Here is a 14,107-nt window from a genome sequence, read left to right on the forward strand (position 1 = left end):
TCTGGCCTGGGACGCCACAGCCCTTTGTCCTAGGGAGCCCCAGGCATGGGGCCCCCCAGCCCTTAGGCTTTGGGTGCAGCAGGCCTGGGGCGCCCCAGCCCTTAGGCTTTGGGTGCTCCAGGCCTGGGGCGCCCCAGCCCTTAGGCTGTGGGAGCTCCAGGCCTGTGGTGCCCCAGCCCTGAGTCTTTGGGAGCCCCAGGCCTGGGGGCACCCAGCCCTAAGGCATAGGGAGCCCATGGCCTGTGACGCCCCAGCCCTTAGGTTTCGGGAGCCCCAGGCCTGGGGCTCCCCAGCGCTTAGGCTTTGGGAGCCCCACGCCTGGGGCGCCCCAGCCCTTAGGCTTAGGGAGCCCCAGGCCTGGGGGCACCCAGCGCTTAGGCTTTGGGAGCCCCACGCCTGGGGCGCCCCAGCCCTTAGGCTTAGGGAGCCCCAGGCCTGGGGGCACCCAGCCTTTCAGAGCCCCAGGCCTGGGGCTTCCCAGCCCTTAGGCATAGGGAGCCCCAGGCCTGGGGCGCCCCAGCCCTTAGGCTTAGGGCGTCCATGGCCTGCAACGCCCCAGCCCTTTGGCTTAGGGCGCGACAGGCCTAGGGCGCCTCCGCCCTTAGGATTTGGGAGCCCCAGGCCTGGGGCGCCCCAGCCCTTAGGCTTTGCGAGCCCCAGCCGGGGCGCCACAGCCCTTAGGCTTTGGGAGCCCCAGTCTTGAGGCGCCCCAGCGCGTAGGCTTTGGGAGCCCCACACCTGGGGCGCCCCACCCTTAGGCTTTGGGAGCCCCAGTCCTGGGGTCACCCAGCCTTTCGGAGAACCAGGCCTGGGGCGCCCCAGCCCTTAAGCTTAGGGAGCGCATGGCCTAAAACGCCCCAGCCCTTCGGATTAGGGCACCACAGGACTAGGTTGCCCTAGCCCGTAGGTTTTGGGAGCCCCAGGCCATGGGCACCCCAACCCTTAGGTTTGGTAGTCCCAGGCCTGGTACGCCCCAGCCCTTAGGCTTAGGGCGTCCATGGCCTGCAAGGCCCCACCCCTTTGGCTTAGGGCGCGACAGGCCTAGGGCGCCCCAGCCCTTAGGATTTGGGAGCCCCAGGCCTGGGGTGCCCCAGCCCTTCGGCTTAGGGATCTCAAGGCCTGCGTCGCCCCAGCCCTTAGGCTTCGGGAGCCCAAGGCCTGCGACGCCCCAGCCCTTAGGCTTTGGGAGCCCCAGGCCTGGGCGCCCCAGCCCTTTGGCTTACGGAGCCCCAGACCTGGGGCGCCACAGCCCTTAGGCTTTCGGTGCCCCAGGCCTAAGGCGCCCCAGCCCTTCGGCTTAGGGAGCCCCAGGCCTGGGGCGCCCCAGCCCTTAGGCTTTGCGAGCCCCAGCTGGGGCGTCACAGCCCTTAGGCTTTGGGAGCCCCAGGCCTGAGGCGCCCCAGCGCTTAGGCTTTGGGAGCCCCACACCTGGGGCGCCCCAGCCCTTAGGCTTTGGGAGCCCCAGGCCTGGGGTCAACCAGCCTTTCGGAGAACCAGGCCTGGGGCGCCCCAGCCCTTAAGCTTAGGGAGCCCATGGCCTGAAACGCCCCAGCCCTTCGGATTAGGGCGCGACAGGACTAGGTTGCCCTAGCCCGTAGGTTTTGGGAGCCCCAGGCCATGGGCACCCCAACCCTTAGCTTTGGGAGTCCCATGCCTGGTACGCCCCAGCCCTTAGGTTTAGGGAGCCCGTGGCCTGGGGCGCCCCAGCCCTTAGGCTTTGTGAGTCCCAGTCCTGGTACGCCCCAGCCCTTAGGTTTAGGGAGCCCCTGGCCTGGGGCGCCCCAGCCATTAGCCTTTGGGAGCCCCAGGCCAGGGGCGCCCCAGCCCTTAGGCTTCGGGAGCCCAAAGCCTGCGACGCCCCAGCCTTTAGGCTTTGGGGGCCCCAGGGCTGGGGCGCTCCAGCCCTTAGGCTTACGGAGCCCCAGGCCTGGGACGCCCCAGCCCTTAGGCTTTGGGCGCCCCAGGCCAGGGGCGCCCCAGCCCTTAGGCTTCGGGAGCCCAAGGCCTGCGACGCCCCAGTCCTTCGGCTTAGGGAGCCCCAGGCCTGGGGTGCCCCAGCCCTTAGGTTTAGGGAGCCCCTGGCCTGGGGCGCCTTAGCCCTTAGGCTTTGGGAGCCTCATCGGGGCGCCCCAGCCCTTAGCCTTTGGGAGCCCCAGACCTGTGGCGCCCCAGCCCTTAGGCTTAGGGAGCCCCAGGCCTGGGGGGACCCAGCTCTTCGGCTTAGGGAGCCCCAGGCCTGAGTCGTCCCTGCCCTTAGGCTTAGGGAGCCCATGGCCTGGGACGCCCCAGCCCTTCAGCTTAGGGCGCGACAGTCCTAGGGTGCCCCAGCCCTTCGGCATAGGGAGCTCCAGGCCTGGTACGCTCCAGCCCTTAGGCTTAGGGAGCCCCAGTCCTGGCGCGCCCCAGCCCTTAGGCTTTGGGAGCCCAAGCCTGGGGCACCCAAGCCCTTAGGCTTTGGGAGGCCCAGGTCTGAGGTGCCCCAGCCCTTAGACTGGGAGCCCTAACACTGGGGCACCCCAGCCCTTAGGTTTTGGGAGCCCTAGCCCTAGGCGTCCCAGCACTTAGGCTTTGCAAGTCCCAGGCCTGGGGCGCCCCAGCCCTTAGGCTTCGGTAGCCCCAGCCCTGGGGCACCGCAGCTCTTAGGCTTTGGGAGCCCCAGGCATGGGGCGCCCCAGCACTTAGGCTTTGGGAGCCCCAGGCCTGGGGCGCCCTGCCCTTAGGCTTAGGGAGCCCCAGGCCTGGGGCGGCCCAACCCTTAGGCTTTGGGAGCCCCACGGCTGGGGCGCCCCAGCCCTTAGGCTTAGGGAGCCCCAGGCTTGGGGGCACCCAGCCTTTCAGAGCCCCAGGCCTGGGGCTTCCCAGCCCTTAGGCATAGGGAGCCCCAGGCCTGGGGCGCCCCAGCCCTTAGGCTTAGGGCGTCCATGGCCTGCAACGCCCCAGCCCTTTGGCTTAGGGCGCGACAGGCCTAGGGCGCCCCCGCCCTTAGGATTTTGGAGCCCCAGGCCTGGGGCGCCCCAGGCCTTCGGCTTAGGGATCTCAAGGCCTGCGTCGCCCCAGCCCTTAGGCTTCGGGAGCCCAAGGCCTGCGAAGCCCCAGCCCTTAGGCTTTGGGAGCCCCAGGCCTGGGCGCCCCAGCCCTTAGGCTCACGGAGCCCCAGACCTGGGGCGCCACAGCCCTTAGGTTTTGGGTGCCCCAGGCCTAAGGCGCCCCAGCCCTTCGGCTTAGGGAGCCCCAGGCCTGGGGCGCCCCAGCCCTTAGGCTTTGCGAGCCCCAGCCTGGGCGCCACAGCCCCTAGGCTTTGGGAGCCCCAGTCCTGAGGCGCCCCAGCGCGTAGGCTTTGGGAGCCCCACACCTGGGGCCCCCAGCCCTTAGGCTTTGGGAGCCCCAGGCCTGGGGTGCCCCAGCCCTTAAGCTTAGGGAGCGCATGGCCTGAAACGCCCCAGCCCTTCGGATTAGGGCGCGACAGGACTAGGTTGCCCTAGCCCGTAGGTTTTGGGAGCCCCAGGCCATGGGCACCCCAACCCTTAGGTTTGGGAGTCCCAGGCCTGGTACGCCCCAGCCCTTAGGTTTAGGGCGTCCATGGCCTGCAACGCCCCAGCCCTTTGGCTTAGGGCGCGACAGGCCTAGGGCGCCCCAGCCCTTAGGATTTGGGAGCCCCAGGCCTGGGGCGCCCCAGCCCTTCGGCTTAGGGATCTCAAGGCCTGCGTCGCCCCAGCCCTTAGGCTTCGGGAACCCAAGGCCTGCGACGCCCCAGCCCTTAGGCTTTGGGGGCCCCAGGCCTGGGCGCCCCAGCCCTTAGGCTTACGGAGCCCCAGACCTGGGGCGCCACAGCCCTTAGGCTTTCGGTGCCCCAGGCCTAAGGCGCCCCAGCCCTTCGGCTTAGGGAGCCCCAGGCCAGGGGCGCCCCAGCCCTTAGGCTTTGCGAGCCCCAGCCGGGGCGCCACAGCCCTTAACTTTGGGAGCCCCAGGCCTGAGGCGCCCCAGCGCTTAGGCTTTGGGAGCCCCACACCTGGGGTGCCCCAGCCCTTAGGCTTTGGGAGCCCCAGGCCTGGGGTCACCCAGCCTTTCGGAGAACCAGGCCTGGGGCGCCCCAGCCCTTAAGCTTAGGGAGCGCATGGCCTGAAACGCCCCAGCCCTTCGGATTAGGGCGCGACAGGACTAGGTTGCCCTAGCCCGTAGGTTTTGGGAGCCCCAGGCCATGGGCACCCCAACCCTTAAGTTTGGGAGTCCCAGGCCTGGTACGCCCCAGCCCTTAGGTTTAGGGAGCCCGTGGCCTGGGGCGCCCCAGCCCTTAGGCTTTGTGAGTCCCAGTCCTGGTACGCCCCAGCCCTTAGGTTTAGGGAGCCCCTGGCCTGGGGCGCCCCAGCCCTTAGGCTTTGGGAGCCTCATCGTGGCGCCCCAGCCCTTAGCCTTTGGGAGCCCCAGACCTGTGGCGCCCCAGCGCTTAGGCTTTGGGAGCCCCACGCCTGTGGCGCCCCAGCCCTTAGGCTTAGGGAGCCCCAGGTCTGGGGGGACCCAGCTCTTCGGCTTAGGGAGCCCCAGGCCTGAGTCGTCCCTGCCCTTAGGCTTAGGGAGCCCATGGCCTGGGACGCCCCAGCCCTTCAGCTTAGGGCGCGACAGTCCTAGTGTGCCCCAGCCCTTCGGCATAGGGAGCTCCAGGCCTGGTACGCCCCAGCCCTTAGGCTTAGGGAGCCCCAGTCCTGGCGCGCCCCAGCCCTTAGGCTTTGGGAGCCCAAGCCTGGGGCACCCAAGCCCTTAGGCTTTGGGAGGCGCAGGTCTGAGGCGCCCCAGCCCTTAGACTGGGAGCCCTAACACTGGGGCACCCCAGTCCTTAGGTTTTGGGAGCCCTAGCCCTAGGCGTCCCAGCACTTAGGCTTTGCAAGTCCCAGGCCTGGGGCGCCCCAGCCCTTAGGCTTCGGTAGCCCCAGCCCTGGGGCACCGCAGCTCTTAGGCTTTGGGAGCCCCAGTCTTGGGGCGCCCCAGCCCTTAGGCTTTGGGAGCCCCAGGCCTGGTGCGCCCTGCCCTTAGGCTTAGGGAGCCCCAGGCCTGGGGCGGCCCAACCCTTAGGCTTAGGGAGCCCCAGCCCTGGGCGCCCCAGCTTTAGGCTTAGGGAGCCCCAGGCCAGGGGCACCCCAGCCCTTGGGCTTTGGGAGCTCCAGACCTGGGGCACCCCAGCCTTTTGGCTTAGGGAGCCCCAGGACCTGGAAGCACCAGCCCTTAGACTTTGGGAGCCCCAGGCCTGTGGCGCCCCAGCCCTTAGGCTTAGGGAGCCTCAGGTCTTGGGCACCCCAGGCGTAGGCTTAGGGAGCCCCAGCTTGGGGCGCTACAGCCTTTAGGCCTTAGGAAGCCAAGGCTTGGGGCGCCGCAGCCCTTAGGATTTGGGAGCTCCAACCCTGGGGCACCCCAGCGCTTAGGCTTAGGGAGCCCCACGCCTTGGGCGCCCCAGCCCTTAGGCTTAGGGAGCCTCTGTCCTGGGGCGCCACAGCCCTTACGATTTGGGAGCCCCAGGCTTGGGGCGCCTCAACCCTTAGGCTTTGGGAGCTTCAGGCCTGTGGCGCCCCAGCCCTTAGGCTTTGGGAGCCCCAGGACTGGGGGCACCCAGCCCTTATGCTTAGGGAGCCCATGGCCTGGGACGCCCCAGCCCTTCGGCTTAGGGCGCGACAGGCCTAGGGCGGCCCAGCCCTTAGGCTTTGGGAATCCCAGGCCTGGGGAGCCCCAGCCCTTAGGTTTTGGGAACCCATGGCCTGGTATACCCCAGCCCTTAGGCTTAGGGAGCCCCTGGCCTGGGGCGCCCCAGCCCTTAGGCTTTGGGAGCCCCAGGCCTGGGACGCCCCCACCCTTAGGCTTTGGGAGCCCCAGGCCTGTGGTGCCCAGACCTTATGCTTTGATAGCCCCAGGCTTGGGACGCCCCAGGTCTTAGGCTTTGGGAGCCCCAGGCCTGGGGCGCCACAGCCCTTAGGCTTAGGGAGCCCATGGCCTGGGACGCCCCAGCCCTTCGGCTTTGGGCCCGACAGGCCTATGGCGTCCAAGCCCTTCGTGTTAGGGAGCCCCAGGCCTGGGGCACCCCAGCCCTTAGGCTTTGAGGGTCCCAGACCTGGGGCGCCCCATCCCTTAGGTTTTGGGAGCCCCAGGCCTGCTACGCCCCAGCCCTTAGGCTTAGGGAGCCCCAGGCCTGGGGCGCCCCAGCCCTTAGGCTTTGGGAGCCCAAGCCTGGGGCGCCCCAGCCCTTAGGCTTAGGGAGCCCCAGGCCTTGGCGCCCAAGCCCTTAGATTTTGGGAGCCCCAGGCCTAGGCGCCGCAGCCCTTAGGCCTTGGGAGCCCAAGCCTGGGATGCCCCAGCCCTTAGGCTTTGGGAGGCCAAGCCTGGGATGCCCCATCCCTTAGGTTTGGGAGCACAAGCCTGGGGCGCCCCAGCACGTAGGCTTTGGGAGTCCCAGGCCTGGGGCGCCCCAGCCCTTAGGCTTAGGTAGCCCCAGCCCTGGGGCACCCCAGCTCTTAGGCTTTGGGAGAGCCAGGCATGGGGCGCCCCAGTCCTTAGTTTTAGGGAGCCCCAGTCTTGGGGTGCTCAGCACATAGGCTTGGGGAGGCCCAGGTCTGCGGCGTCCCAGCCTTTAGGCTTTGGGAGCCCCAGGCCTGGGGCGCCCTGCCCTTATGCTTTGGGAGCCCCAGGCCTGGGGCGGCCCCGCCCTTAGGCATAGGGAGCCCCAGGCCTGGGGCGCCCCAGCCCTTAGGCTTAGGGAGCCTCTGGGCTGGGGCGCTACAACCCTTTGTCTTAGGGAGCCCCAGGACTGGGGCACCCCAGCCCTTAGGCTTTTGGAGCCCCAGGCCTGGGGCGCCCCAGCCCTTATGCTTTGGGTGCCCCTGGCCTGGGGCGCCCCAGCCCTTAGGCTTTGGGAGCCCCAGGCCTGGGGGCACCCTGCCCTTAGGGTTAGGGAGTCCATGGCCTGGGACGCCCCAGCCCTTCGGCTTAGGTCGCGACAGGCCTAGGGCGACCCAGCCCTTAGGCTTTGGGAGCCCCAGGCCTGGGGCACTCCTGCCCTTAGGTTTTGGGAGTCCCAGGCCTGGGGCGCCACCGCCCTTAGGATTTGGGGGCCCCAGCCCAGTTGCGCCCCAGCCCTTAGGCTTAGGGAGCCCAAGGCCTGCGATGCCCCAGCCCTTAGGCTTTGCGAGCCCCAGCCGGGGCGCCACAGCCCTTAGGCTTTGGGAGCCCCAGGCCTGAGGCGCCCCAGCGCTTAGGCTTTGGGAGCCCCACACCTGGGGCGCCCCAGCCCTTAGGCTTTTGGAGCCCCAGGCATGGGGCTCCCCAGCACTTAGGCTTTGGGAGCCCCAGTCTTGGGGCGCCCCAGCCCTTAGGCTTTGGTAGGCCCAGGCCTGGGGCGCCCTGCCCTTAGGCTTAGGGAGCCCCAGGCCTGGGGCGGCCCAACCCTTAGGCTTAGGGAGCCCCAGCCCTGGGCGCCCCAGCTTTAGGCTTAGGGATCCCCAGGCCAGGGGCACCCCAGCCATGGGCTTTGGGAGCTCCAGACCTGGGGCACCCCAGCCTTTTGGCGTAGGGAGCCCCAGGACTGGGAAAAACCAGCCCTTAGACTTTGGGAGCCCCAGGCCTGTGGCGCCCCAGCCCTTAGGCTTAGGGAGCCTCAGGTCTTGGGCGCCCCAGGCGTAGGCTTAGGGATCCCCAGCTTGGGGCGCTACAGCCTTTAGGCCTAAGGAAGCCCAGGCTTGGGGCGCCGCAGCCCTTAGGATTTGGGAGCTCCAACCCTGGGGCACCCCAGCGCTTAGGCTTAGGGAGCTCCACGCCTTGGGCGCCCCAGCCCTTAGGGTTAGGGAGCCTCTGTCCTGGGGCGCCACAGCCCTTAGGATTTGGGAGCCCCAGGCCTGGGGAGCCCCAGCTCTTATGTTTAGGGTGCCCCTGGCCTGTGGCGCCCAGCCCTTAGGCTTTCGGAACCCCAGGCCTGGGGCGCTCCAGCCCTTAGGATTTGGGAGCCCCAGCCTGTGGCACCAAAGCCCTTAGGATTTGGGAGTGCCAGGCTGGGACGCCCCAGGCCATAGGTTTTGGGAGCTCCAGGCCTGTGGTGCCCAGCCCTTATGCTTTGAGAGCCCCAGGCTTGGGGCGCCCCAGGTCTTAGGCTTTGGGAGCCCCAGGCCTGGGGCGCCACAGCCCTTAGGCTTAGGGAGCCCATGGCCTGGGACGCCCCAGCCATTCGGCTTTGGGCCCGACAGGCCTATGGCGTCCCAGCCCTTCGTGTTAGGGAGCCCCAGGCCTGGGGCACCCCAGCCCTTAGGCTTTGAGGGTCCCAGACTTGGGGCGCCCCATCCCTTAGGTTTTGGGAGCCCCAGGCCTGGTACGCCCCAGCCCTTAGGCTTAGGGAGCCCCAGGCCTGGGGCACCCCAGCCCTTAAGCTTTGGGAGCCCAAGCCTGGGGCGCCCCAGCCCTTAGGCTTAGGGAGCCCCAGGCCTGGGCGCCCAAGCCCTTAGATTTTGGGAGCCCCAGGCCTAGGCGCCGCAGCCCTTAGGCCTTGGGAGCCCAAGCCAGGGATGCCCCAGTCCTTAGGCTTTGGGAGGCCAAGCCTGGGATGCCCCAGCCCTTAGGTTTGGGAGCACAAGCCTGCGGCGCCCCAGCACGTAGTCTTTGGGAGTCCTAGGCCTGGGGCGCCCCAGCCCTTAGGCTTAGGTAGCCCCAGCCCTGGGGCACCCCAGCTCTTAGGCTTTGGGAGAGCCAGGCATGGGGCGCCCCAGCCCTTAGTTTTAGGGAGCCCCAGTCTTGGGGTGCTCAGCACATAGGCTTGGGGAGGCCCTGGTCTGCGGCGTCCCAGCCTTTAGGCTTAGGGAGCCCCAGGCCTGGGAAGCCCCAGCCCTTAAGCTTTGGGAGCCCCAGGCCTGTGGCGCCCCAGCCCTTAGACTTCGGGAGCCCCAGGTCTTGGGCGCCCCATCCCTAGCCTTAGGGAGCCACAGGTTGGGGCGCTACAGCACTTAGGCTTAAGGAGGCCCAGGCTTCGGGCGCCGCAGCCCTTAGGATTAGGGAGCTCCAACCCTGGGGCACCCCAGCCCTTATGCTTTGGGAGCCCCAGGCCTGGGGCGGCGCCGCCCTTAGGCATAGGGAGCCCCAGGCCTGGGGCGCCCCAGCCCTTAGGCTTAGGGAGCCTCTGGGCTGGGGCGCTACAACCCTTTGTCTTAGGGAGCCCCAGGACTGGGGCACCCCAGCCCTTAGGCTTTGGGAGCCCCAGGCCTGGGGCGCCCCAGCCCTTATGCTTTGGGTGCCCCTGGCCTGGGGCGCCCCAGCCCTTAGGCTTTGGGAGCCCCAGGCCTGGGGGCAACCAGCCCTTAGGCTTAGGGAGTCCATGGCCTGGGACGCCCCAGCCCTTCGGCTTAGGGCGCGACAGGCCTAGGGCGCCCCAGCCCTTAGGCTTTGGGAGCCCCAGGCCTGGGGCACTCCTGCCATTAGGTTTTGGGAGTCCCAGGCCTGGGGCGCCACCGCCCTTAGGATTTGGGAGCCCCAGCCCAGTTGCGCCCCAGCCCTTAGGCTTAGGGAGCCCAAGGCCTGCGATGCCCCAGCCCTTAGGCTTTGGGAGCCCCAGGCCTGGGGCGCCCCAGCCCTTAGGCTTTGGGAGTCCCAGGCCTGGGGCGCCCCCGCCCTTAGGATTTGGAAGCCCCAGGGCAGTTGCGCCCCAGCCCTTAGGCTTTGGGAGCCCAAGCCCTGCGACGCCCCAGCCCTTAGGCTTTGGGAGCCCCAGTCCTGGGACGCACCAGCTTTTAGGCTTACGGAGCCCCAGGCCTGGGGCGCCACATCCCTTAGGAATTGGGCGCCCCAGGCCTAGGGCGCCCCAGCCCTTTGGCTTAGGGAGCCCCAGGTCTGGGGCGCCCCAGCCCTTAGTTTTAGGGAGCCCCAGGCCAGTTGCGCCCCAGCCCATAGGCTTTGGGAGCCCCAGGCCTGGGGGGCCCCAGCCCTTAGGCTTTGGGAGTCCCAGGCCAGGGGCGCCCCCGCTCTTAGGATTTGGGAGCCCCAGGCCACTTGCGCCCCAGCCCTTAGGCTGTGGGAGCCCAAGGCCTGCGACGCCCCAGCCCTTAGTCTTTGGGAGCCCCAGGCCTGGGACGCCCCAGCCTTTAGGCTTACGGAGCCCCAGGCCTGGGGCGCCACATCCCTTAGGAATTGGGCGCTCCAGGCCTAGGGCGCCCCAGCCCTTTGGCTTAGGGAGCCCCAGGCCTGGGGCACCCCAGCCCTTAGTTTTAGGGAGCCCTGGCCTGGGGCGCCGCAGCCCTTAGGCTTTGGCAGCCCCTGCCAGGGCGCCCCAGCCTTTAGGCTTTGGGAGCCCCTGCCTGAGGCGCCCAAGCGCTTAGGCTTTGGGAGCCCCACGCCTGGGGCGCCCCAGCCCTTAGGCTTAGGGAGCCTCAGGCCTGGGGGCACCCAGCCCTTCGACATAGGGAGCCCCAGGCCTGGGGGCACCCAGCCCTTCGACTTAGGGTGCCCCAGGCCTGGGGTGTCCCAGCCCTTAGGCTTAGGGAGCCCCAGGCCTGCGGCGCCCCAGCCCTCAGGCTTAGGGAGCCCATGGCCTGCGACGCCCCAGCCCTTCGGCTTAGGGCGCGACAGGACTAGGGCGCCCCAGCCCTTAGGCTTTGGGAGTCCCAGGCCTGGGGCGGCTCCGCCCTTAAGCATAGGGAGCCCCAGGCCTGGGGCGCCCCAGCCCTTAGGCTTAGGGAGCCTCTGGCCTGGGGCGCTACAACCCTTTGTCTTAGGGAGCCCCAGGACTGGGGCACCCCAACCCTTAGGTTTTGGGAGGCCCAGGCCTTTGGCGCCCCAGCCCTTAGGCTTTGGGTGCCCCAGGCCTGGGGCGCCCCAGCCCTTAGGCTTTGGGAGCCCCAGGCCTGGGGGCACCCAGCCCTTAGGTTTAGGGAGTCCATGGCCTGGGACGCCCCAGCCCTTCGTCTTAGGGCGCGACAGGCCTAGGGCGCCCCAGCCCTTAGGCTTTGGGAGCCCCAGGCCTGGGGTACTCCTGCCCTTCGGTTTTGGGAGTCCCAGGCCTGGGGCGCCACCTCCCTTAGGATTTGGAGCCCCAGCCCAGTTGCGCCCCAGCCCTTAGGCTTAGGGAGCCCAAGGCCTGCGACGCCCCAGCCCTTAGGCTTTGGGAGCCCCAGGCCTGGGGCGCCCCAGCCCTTTCTCTTACGGAGCCCCAGGCCTGCGGCGCCACAGCCCTTAGGCTTAGGGAACCCCAGGCTTCCGACGCCCCATCCCTTAGGCTTAGGGAGCCCATCGCCGGCGACGCCCCAGCCCTTCGGCTTAGGGCGCGACAGGACTAGGGCGCCCCAGCCCTTAGGCTTTGGGACCCACAGGCCTGGGGCACCCCAGCCCTTAGGCTTTGGGAGTCCCAGGCCTGGTGCGCCCCAGCACTTAAGGTTAGGGAGCCCAATCCTGCGATGCCCCAGCCCTTAGGCTTTGGGAGCCCCAGGCCTGGGTCGCGCCAGCCCTTAGGTTTACGCAGCACCAGGCCTGGGGCGCCTCAGCTCTTTGGCTTTGGGCAGCCCCGGACTAGGTCGCCCCAGCCCTTCGGCTTAGAGAGCCCCAGCCTGGGGCGCCCCAGCTCTTAGGTTGATGGAGCCCCTGGCATGGGGCGCCCTAGCCCTTAGGCTTAGGGAGCCTCTGGCCTGGGGCGCCACAGCCCTTTGTCTTAGGGAGCCCCAGGACTGGGGCACCCCAGCCCTTAGGCTTTTGGAGCCCCAGGCCTGGAGCGCCCCAGCCCTTAGGCTTTGGGAATCCCAGGCCCGGGGCGCCCCCGCCCTTAGGATTTGGGAGCCCCAGGCCAGTTGCGCCCCAGCCCTTAGGCTTTGGGAGCCCAAGGCCTGCGACGCCCCAGCCCTTAGGCTTTGGGAGCCCCAGGCCTCGGACGCCCCAGCCTTTAGGCTTACGGAGCCCCAGGCCTGGGGCACCACATCCCTTAGGAATTGGGCGCCCCAGGCCTAGGGCGCCCCAGCCCTTTGGCTTAGGGAGCCCCAGGCTTGGGGCGCCCCAGCCCTTAGTTTTAGGGAGCCCCAGGCCAGTTGCGCCCCAGCCCTTAGGCTTAGGGAGCCCAAGGCCTGCGACGCCCCTGCCCTTAGGCTTTGGGAGCCCCAGGCCTGGGGCGCCCCAACCCTTAGGCTTACGGAGCCCCAGGCCTGGGGCGCCACAGCCCTTAGGCTTTGGGCGCCCCAGTCCTAGGGCGCCCCAGCCCTTTGGCTTAGGGAGCCCCAGGCCTGGGGCGCACCAGCCCTTAGTTTTAGGGAGCCCCTGGCCTGGGGCGCCGCAACCCTTAGGTTTTGGGAGCCCCAGCCGGGGCGCCCCAGCCTTTAGGCTTTGGGAGCCCCTGGCCTGGGGCGACCTGCCCTTAGGCTTAGGGAGCCCCAGGCCTGGGGCGCCCCAGCCCTTAGGCTTTGGGAGCTCCAGACCTGGGGCGCCCCAGCCTATTGGCTTAGGGAGCCTCAGGCCTGTGAAGCCCCAGCCCTTAGGCTTTGGGAGCCCCAGGCCTGTGGCACCCCAGCCCTTAGGCTTAGGGAGCCCCAGGTCTTGGGCGCCCCATCCCTAGGCTTAGGGAGCCCCAGGTTGGGGCGCTACAGCACTTAGGCTTAAGGAGGCCCAGGCTTGGGGCGCTGCAGCCTGTAGGATTTGGGAGCTCCAACCCTGGGGCACCCCAGCCCTTATGTTTGGGAGCCCCAGGCCTGGGGTAGCCCCGCCCTTAGGCATAAGGAGCCCCAGGCTGGGGCGCCCCAGCCCCTAGGCTTAGGGAGCCTCTGGCCTGGGGCGCCACAGCCCTTTGTCTTAGGTAGCCCCAGGCCTGGGGCGCCCCAGGACTGGGGCACCCCAGCCCTTAGGTTTTGGGAGCCCCAGGCCTGGGGCGCCCCAGCACTTAGGCTTTGGGAGTCCCAAGCCTGGGGCGCCCCCGCCCTTAGGATTTGGGAGCCCCAGGCCAGTTGCGCCCCAGCCCTTAGGCTTTGGGAGCCCAAGGTCTGCGACGCCCCAGCCCTTAGGCTTTGGGAGCCCCAGGACTGGGACGCCCCAGCCTTTAGGCTTACGGAGCCCCAGGCCTGGGGCGCCACATCCCTTAGGAATTGGGCGCCCCAGGCCTAGGGCGCCCCAGCCCTTTGGCTTAGGGTGCCCCAGGCCTGGGGCGCCCCAGCCCTTCGACTTATGGTGCCCCAGGCCTGGGGCGTCCCAGCCCTTAGGCTTAGGGAGCCCCAGGCCTGCGGCGCACCAGCCCTTAGGCTTGGGGAGCCCATGGCCTGCGACGCCCCAGCCCTTCGGCATAGGGCGCGACAGGACTAGGGCGCCCCAGCCCTTAGGCTTTGGGAGTCCCAGGCCTGGGGTGCCCCAGCCCTTAGGCTTTGGGAGTCCCAGGCCTGGGGCGCCCCAGCCCTTAGGCTTTGGGAGCCCCAGGTCTTAGGCTTCCCCGCTCTTAGGATTGGGGAGCCCCAGGCCTGGGGCCCCCCAGACCTTAGGCTTAGGGAGCCCAATCCTGCGATGCCCCAGCCCTTAGGCTTTGGGAGCCCCAGGCCTGGGGCGCGCCAGCCCTTAGGCTTACGCAGCACCAGGCCTGGGGCGCCTCAGCTCTTAGGCTTTGGGCAGCCCCGGACTAGGTCGCCCCAGCCCTTCGGCTTAGAGAGCCCCAGCCTGGGGCGCCCCAGCTCTTAGAGTTAGGGAGCCCCTGGCCTGTGGCCCCCAGCCCTTTGGCTTTGGGAGCCCCAGGCTGGGGCGCCCCAGCCATTAGGCTTTGGGAGCCCCAGGCCTGGGGCGCCCCAGCTCTTAGGTTTGGGAACCCCAGGCCTGGAGCGCTCCAGCAATTATACTTTGGGAGCCCCAGGCCTGGGGCGCCACAGCTCTTAGGATTTGGGAGCCCCAGGCTGGGGCGCCCCAGGCCATAGCTTTTGGGAGCCCCAGGCCTGTGGCGCCCAGCCCTTAGGCTTAGGGAGCCCCAGGCCTGTGGGGACCCAGCCCTTCGGCTTAGGGAGCCCCAGGTCTGGGGCGTCCTAGCCCTTAGGCTTAGGGAGCTCCAGGCCTGGGACGCCACAGCCCTTAGGCTTAGGGAGCCCATGGCTGGGACACCCCAGCTCTTCGGCATCGGGAGCCCGAGCCTGGGGCGCCCCAGCCG

Source organism: Tenrec ecaudatus, unplaced genomic scaffold, assembly GCF_050624435.1.
Source record: "Tenrec ecaudatus isolate mTenEca1 unplaced genomic scaffold, mTenEca1.hap1 Scaffold_363, whole genome shotgun sequence".
NCBI classification, from domain to species: Eukaryota; Metazoa; Chordata; class Mammalia; order Afrosoricida; family Tenrecidae; genus Tenrec; species Tenrec ecaudatus.